Below are 8,168 nucleotides of genomic sequence, written 5' to 3' on the forward strand. Positions count from 1 at the left end.
TGTAATAATAAAAAAAATCCCTCAAACAAAAGTCCAGGACCAATGGCTTTGCTGGGGAAGTCCACCAAGAGTACAAAGATCCTCAAACTCTTCCAACAGATTAAAGAGGAGGAAACACTCCCAAATTCATTCTATGAAGCCACCATCATCCTGATACCAAAACCAGACAAAGATACTACCAGAAAAAATATTATAGGCCGACATCTTTGATGAACACAGATGCAAAAATTCTCAACAAAATATTAGCAAACTACATTCAACAACACATGAAAAGGATCATACATTGTGATCAAGTTGGATTCATTCCAGAGTCACAAGGACGGTTCAACATACGCAAATCAACAATGTGAGACACCACACCCACAAGAGAAAGGACAAAAAAATGACACAATCATCTCAATAGACAAGACACCAACCATAACTTCTCAGAAGAAAACACAGGCAAAACTCTCTCACTTAAATCTCAGCGCCGCTCCCCCAGGTCAGTCTCCCACGGCAAAAGAAATGAAAGCAAAAATAAACAAATGGGACCCAGTTAAACTTAGAAGCTTTTGCACAGCAAAGGAAACCATCCAAAAAAACAAAAAGGCAACCTATGGAATGGGAGAAAGTATTTGCAAATGATGCGACCGACAAGGGCTTAATTTCCATAGGTTTGAAGCGCAAGTGCACATCGGACCCCCCCCCCCCCGCCCCGACCCGCAAGGTGCCGACCACGAGGCTGCCTCGCAGGCTGAGGATGCGCCTGCCTGCTGGGGCGTGGTTCGGGGCACCTGCCCCAGACACACACGAGTACTCTGAACTTCCAGGAACCCGCCCTCATCGGCGTGCTTCTCTGGCCTCCCTGAACGCTTTGGGGACACATTCGGGAGGGAGAAACCACCGGTCTCTTCTGCGGGTCACGGAGACACGAACACTGCCCGCCAACGTCATCCTAACAGTGGTAGTCCCCACGGTGTGTCCTGATGAGAGATGATGCAAGTAGTGCAGCCTCTGCTTCTTTATTCCGCCCCCCTCACCTGTCACCTTGGAAGCAGAAAACTACAACGTAACCGCGCTACACCCGTCCAGTCCTGCGGCGCCCCCCCGCGGGACCCACCCCTGCCGGCAGGGGCCTCCGCCCACCCCGTGCTCCGCTGGCGCCTGGCTCCCGAGCTAGGCCTCCGTGTGGGTGAGAGGCCCAGCCCGCCGTTCCCCAAGTGCCCTGGAGCAAAACGTCCTTGTTTTCTTTCTCTGGGAAACTGCAGCGCGGCCCCGCCCCACCAGGGAAGCCGGGCTCCCAGGCCTGCGTGGCCGGAATGGTTCCTGCGTCACTGACATCAAAGCGTGGCCGACGCCGCAGGTGAAATGAGGCCGCTCTCCCGGCCGCACTGGAAGCTGGCGCGGCCCACGGGTCCCACAGGGCCAGTCAGAGGTGGCCGGCCGTCTGCTTTGGTTGTTTTGGGGAACAGCTTGATGGCTGGTGTGGCGGCCAGAAAAACACGCAGCCCCTGGGGCCACAGCCTTGGCTCCGTCCTGAATCCTTGAGCGAGGAGCCCCCATCAACCCGCCCGCAGCAGCTCCACTCCCACCCACACTCCTGAGCAACCTTTGTCTTCCTTGGGTCAGCCACAAAGCATCTCTGCATTTTTTTTTATATTAAAAAAACTTTTAAAATGCTTACATGTGCATTAGAGCTGGTCGTATTACCTTTGTAATGTCTGATATTTTCGTAAAAAGTAGAACCTTAAACTTGAAAGTTATAAACAAAAATCAACAAGTGGGAATACCTCAAACGAAAAGGTTCTGCCCAGCAAAGGGAACCATCAACACGATGAAAAGGCAGCCTACTTAGTGGGAGAGAACACCTGCAGATTTTACATCTGTAAGATGAGGGAGATAAGGGGTTACTATCCAAGATGTATAAAGAACTCATACAACTGAACAGCAAAAACAAACAACCCAAGGAATACACGGGCAGAAGATCTGAACAGACATTTTTCCAAAGAAGACACACAGATGGCCAACAGGCACAGGAAAAGATGGCCAGTATTACTGATCGGCAGGGAAACGCAAGTCAAAGCAATAAGGAGGTATCCTCTCCCGTCTGCCAGATGGTTATCATCAAAAAGATAAGAAGTAGCTAGGGTTGGCAGAGGTGTGGAGAAAAGGGAGCCTCCTACACTGCTGGTGAGAATGTAAATTGTTGCAGCCACTGTGGACAACAGTATGCAGGTTCCTTCAAACACTAAAAATAAAACTACCATGTGACCCAGGAATTCCACACCTAGGTATTTATTTGGAAGAAATAAAAACTCTAATTTGAAAAGACACATGCACCCCAGTGTTCACAGCAGCACTATTTACAATAGCCAAGACATGGGAACAACCTAAGTGTCCATCCACAGATGATTGGATAAAGATGTGGTGTATTTATACAATGGAATACTACTCAGCCATAAAAAGGAATGAAATGCCATTTGCAGCACCATGGGTGGACCTGGAGATTATTATACTAAGTGAAGTAAGTCAGAGAAAGACAAATATCATATGATCTCACTTACATGTGGAATCTAAAAACAAACAAACAAAACCGTCAGCTCTTGGATACAGAGAACAGATTGGTGGTGCCAACAGTGTGGAGGGGCAGTGGACAGGGGGTCAAACTTCCAGTTATAAAATATGTAAGTCCTGAGATGTGATGCACTGCGTGAGGACTGTTTTAATGATCCTTACATATTCAAAAGTGGTTCAGAGAGAGGATCTTAAAAGTTCTTATCCCAAGACAAAAATTCCACCGTGTGGGAAAGGATGTTAACTAGACAATGTGGTGACGAGGTCACAACACACACGAGTTACTAGGTCACACACCTGACACGAATATGGTGTCCTGTGCCAACTGTATCTCACTAAAGAAAAAGGTTAGAAGTTCACTTACTCTTAATCTAATCTAAGCTTAGCTTGGGGCCCCAACACAGTGCCCCGTGTGCTGGCTGCGACCTCTCCCCTGAACAGCTTCAGGGATAGGTACCTGTGACCTCTACCCCACCCCCAGGCTCCTCCAGCTCTGGATGGAGGAGGCAGAAGCCCTCCTGCTGTTGAGGATGCCCTGAGTTCGCTGGATCGGCCTCAGTTTTGCCTCTCGACACTTGTGGGCTAAACCGCACCTTCTCCAGGTGCAGGCTGTTTGGGTAGCCGGTGACCACACCCTGGCCCTCCCTCCGAGGTCCCTCCTCCTCCCAGGCGCTGAGCTGCCCGCTGCCCGAGGTTCCCTGAGCATCTCTGATAGGCCGGCCCCTGGAGGACCGTGGTGCTGGGGGGTCTGGCTTGGGGCTCAGCTGTGGCTGCTGCGTGCGGGGCAGACGGCTTTGTTCTGAGCACTATGCGTCCATTCACGCAGTCCAGGGTTTAATGAGCTGTCCTGGGAACCACATTAAACGATGGCTTGTTTCTTCGCAGCAACGACATATTTGAGTGGTTGGGTTTTGAAAACCTGAACACAGAGCTGCCATTTACTTACAGATAGACTCTGTCTTGTGATTCGGGCTGTCTGATCTGGACTTTCAGAGAGCTTTTGTGATTCTGATTTTGCCCCTGAATGTATTAGCGTCCCCTCTACTTCTGTGTCACCTGCAGATAAAATAAGCCACTGATTGAAAAAAAAATCTCCTGTCACACAAAAATGCAGAGTGGCGAGGTATGCCTGTAACAGCCTTCTTTCAGATGGAAAAGGACCCATTAATTAGCAGCCGGTTGGTCTGATCCTTCCGGCATCTATAAACCTGCCCAGTCACCCGCCCCTCCCCCAGTGAGCCATTCTTCACGGCCAGCATCATCCAAGCCCCTGTCCCATTTGGAGCAATTACCTACCTTGTGAGTCTTTCAGGAGACAAGACCACCTCTGGGAGAGAAAGGGGGAAGATGCCGGCTGCTGGTTTCCCAGAGTCCTTTGCAGCGCATGTCCAGCCACTTGACCTGGGCGTCAGGCTCAACTTTGATTCGGGAGCCAGAGAGGGCAGGGCAGCTGCCCGCCTGACCCAGGAGAGCAGGGTGGGTCAAGGACCCAGGCCGTGGCCCTGAGGCCAGGAGCCAACCTAGGAGGCCTTGTGCGCCGAGGGTTTAAGGAGAATCTGCCTCCCGTGGGTAGCGGGTGGGGGTTGTCACAGTGGGGGGCTTTGTCCCCACCGGGGCCCCGTGGGGCTGGAATGACCTGTGCTTGGTGAGGGCCTCACCACCACGCCTGGCCCCAGAGAGTCATTGCTTCTGGAACTTCTATTTTTTATTTAAATTTAATTTTTTAATTGAAGTACAGTTGATTTACAATATTGTGTTAGTTTCAGGTGTACAGCAAAGTGATTCAGTTATGTGTGTGTATGTGTGTGTGTGTATTCCTTTTCATATTTTTCATTATAGGCCATTGCAAGATATTGAATATAGCTCCCTGTGCTGTATAGTAGGATCTTGTTGTTTATCTATTTTATATATAGTAGTTAGTGTCTGCTAATCCCGAACTCCCAATTTATCCCTCCCCACCCTGTTCCCCATTGGTAACCATAAGTTTGTTTTCTGTCTGTGAGTCTTTTTCTGTTTTGTAAATAAACATTCCTTTATATATATATATATTTTTTAAAGATTCCACATGAGTGGTATCAAATGGTATTTCTTTCTCTTTCTGGCTTACTGCACTTAGAATGATGATCTCCAGGTCCAACCATGTTGCTGCAAATGGCATTATCTTATTCTTTTTTATGGCTGAGTAATGTTGCATTGTATAAATATACCACAGCTTCTTTATCCAGTCATCTGTCAATGGACATTTAGGCTGTTTCCATGTCTTGGCTATTGTAAATAGTGCTGCTATGAACATTGGGGTGCAAATGTCTTTTCAAATTATATTTTTCTCCAGATACATGCCTAGGAGTGGGATTCCTGAGTCATATGGTAAGTCTATTTTTAGTTTTTTGAGGAATCTCCATACTGTTTTCCACAGTGGCTGCACCAAACTGCATTCCCATCAGCAGTGTAGGAGGGTTCCCTTTTCTCCACACCCTCTCCAGCATTTGTCACTTGTGGACTTTTGATGATGGCCATTCTGGCTGATGTGAAGTTATACCTCATTGTAATTTTGATTTGCATTTCTCTGGTAATTAGTGATACTGAGCATTTTTCATGTGCCTGTTGGCCACCTGTATGTCTCCATTGGAGAACTGTCTGTTTAGGTTTCCTGCCCATTTTTTGAACTTCTACAAAGGACTCTGTTCTCGCTGGTGGAGCAGTGGGGGCAGAGGACAGGAAACGCAGGGACAGAGTCAATCCCTACTCTGCTCCTTTCTACCGAGAAGACACCCCAATCCCTCAGCTGCATGCCCACTGCCCCCACACACCCTATGCCCAGGAGCTGCGGGGGGATTGGGGATTCAATTCCAACTCCCTGGGTCGGTTTGGCTGGGACCCCCCTTCACTGAGATGAAGGTGACCTGAGGGCCAGTGAGAGGAGAGATGTGATGAGCTCTGGGGCCCATCCTGCCTCCTCCTGACGCGCTTGGCCAGGCCGGCTCAGGGCTTTGTCCACAGCACGTGACTTGCCACTTCCAGGCCCCACTCGGCCACTAGCAACTCTCTGCCCCAGTAACTTAGTGACACGGGACCCAGCCCCCTGGCCCTATCCCCGCACCCACAGGGCCAGAGGCTCACGGTCAGGGATGGGGGGCAGGGTGTCTCAGGAGCACTGATGCTTGGATTCCTCCCTGTGACAGGCACTTGGACTCTGGCTCCGTGGGGACGGAGCAGGTCCTGTTACTCTCACGAGAAGTCTTCAGACCCCAAAGATGCAGCCTTTGGTACCGACAACCCTGCACCTCCTCTCATCCTTGTCTGCAAGAAGTCCAATAAAAGCTACAGCAAATCTAAATGTTTTCCTTCTCCCAAAGGTTCGCAGCGGAATCCACCCCGTCTAGAAGAACACACCTTAACTCCCATTGTCAGAGACACACAGGACGCACCCCCACCCCCAAGTGTGAGCAAAATAGCAGACAAGCGTCACCAGGCCTTGGAAGAGGTGGTGCAGCGCACAGGAGGTCAGCCTGCTTCCAGAGCCAGGCCCGTTCAGAGAGCACGGCCCAGAGCCAGGGAGCCGCTCGAATTCCTGAGGAGTCATCACAGAAGCAGGCGCTCCAGGGCCCCCTCAGCCCCCGCCGCTTTCCCCCCAGACCCTGGCATCACCGCCGGCCTGTCTGGCCTCCCCTCCCCACCATCCCCACCATCCCCACCTCGGGGCCCAGGGCCCGTGACATCTGACTGCCCCTCCCCGTTTCCACGTCAGGGTTCTGTGCGAGCCTGTTAGCCCAGGGCAGGAGGACGGGGGCCTGTAAAGCACCGGAGGGTCTCCCACTGCATCTGGCGACCACGCCCCAGGCCCGTTTTTGCCGTCTGAGGCCCAGGGACCCACTGTCCGGACTGGGTCTGTGAGGATCAGCGGGATGGTCTGGGTCCCAGGACATCTCCTTCCCTTGAAGGAGAAACACGCAGTTCTGGGTACTTCTCCTCCATTCTGTCCCGTCACGAAGGAAACACATCTTCACGTCACCCCGTGTCCTTGATCGTGAGTTAACAGACAGAATCCACAATAACGTGTTTCTTCCGTGGCCACACACCCAGAGGGAGAGGTGTAACAAGAAGCAGAGAACAGGATTACGGACAGACAGAAATCCCACGAAGGGAACACCTGGCCATGGAGCGGGTCCAACAGCAAGTGGGATGCTTGCAGGTGTTCACAGAGGCAAGTCCAAACTGCTACTTGTACCAGGGACATGGGCTTTCTGCAATCATACAAACAGCAAGGTGGACAGTGGGGTTGGTGACTGTTTCATAAACGCTCTGTTCTTTCTTTGCACACAACACAAAAAAAAAAATGGAAGGAAACTGTCATATTTGCATATCAGATTTTGGGCTTTGTTCAGTGAGATTTCTGTACGATTTTAAAGACACACTTTTTGTATGTCAATCCCTGTACGCCAGCAGAATTACACATCACTGCACAACTAATTATAGCAAGAACACAGGAATTTATTTCAGCTCGACTTTATCATGTCTACAAGGTCTTTGCGTTCTTTTCTCAAAGAGAAATTGCTTTTTTTCTTTTTTTTATTTTTAAACAGAGGGAGGAAGAGGGTCAGGATGGCTGCCAAGAACTTCTTGGTTTGGTTCCAAAGCCTTGTGAGCAGAAGGTCCCAGGAGGTCACATGTAGCATCCCACTCAGGGGCTCCGTGAGATGGGAGACCGGGGAGCACCGAGCGCCTCCTCGGCACCCCGTCCACTGCCATGGCTCCCGCTTGGCCTCTCCTACTGGAAGCGCCCTCCTGGCTGCTGTGACCGGGACATGTCCTGACCCTCCTCCCGCCCTCATCACCAGAGGGAAGCACGGTCCCTGTGAGCCTTCCCAAACCACTGCCCTTGGTCCTGGCTGGTCCTGCCCACCCAGCCCTCTCCTTGAAGGAGGTCAAAGTCATCCGGCTGGTGGCTTTCTCACTGTCACCCTACTTGAACTTAAATGTCCTGTTTTCAGCAAGAAATTTAGTTTAAACGCCTGCCATCATTTCCAACTTAGCATTTCCAACTCAACATTTCCAAAATAAAACTTCCCATCAAGACCTGGAACCGCTTGCCTCCCCGAGTTCTGCACACCCAAGAGGCTCCATTCCTGCCAGGGTCACCCCGACACAGATCTTACACGTGGTTTTTGTCCTGTGACCTCCATCTCTGTATTTTTTTTCTTTTTGTAAATTGAAGTATAGTCAGCATCTCCATATTCTTCAGTCATTAGTTCCGATGGGCGCTTTCTCCTGTCTCTTCCACCGGGCGTCCCTCTTCACCCCCTCTGCCCCCCGCCCGGCTCCCACTCCAATCTCACACACGACTGCCAGGGGGTGGGGGCTCCTCTCCACGCCCTCCGCACCAGGAAGCCCCCAGCGGGATCGAGGCGAGCCTCCTGCTTGCCTTTCCCGACTTGCCGGCACCTGGCCCTGGGCTCCCAGCAAATCCCACGTTTCCTGCGTGAGCCCGGGGCTCCGTCTCCTGGAGAGGAGCTGCCTCGCGTCTCCCGCTGCGCCGTGGTGCCGTGGTCCTGGCCTAACTCGGACATGTGGTGGGAATGCCTCCAACCTCGAGGCCCGGATCCCAGCCCCTTTCA

This window comes from Camelus bactrianus, chromosome 31, assembly GCF_048773025.1.
Source record: "Camelus bactrianus isolate YW-2024 breed Bactrian camel chromosome 31, ASM4877302v1, whole genome shotgun sequence".
NCBI lineage: Eukaryota > Metazoa > Chordata > Mammalia > Artiodactyla > Camelidae > Camelus > Camelus bactrianus.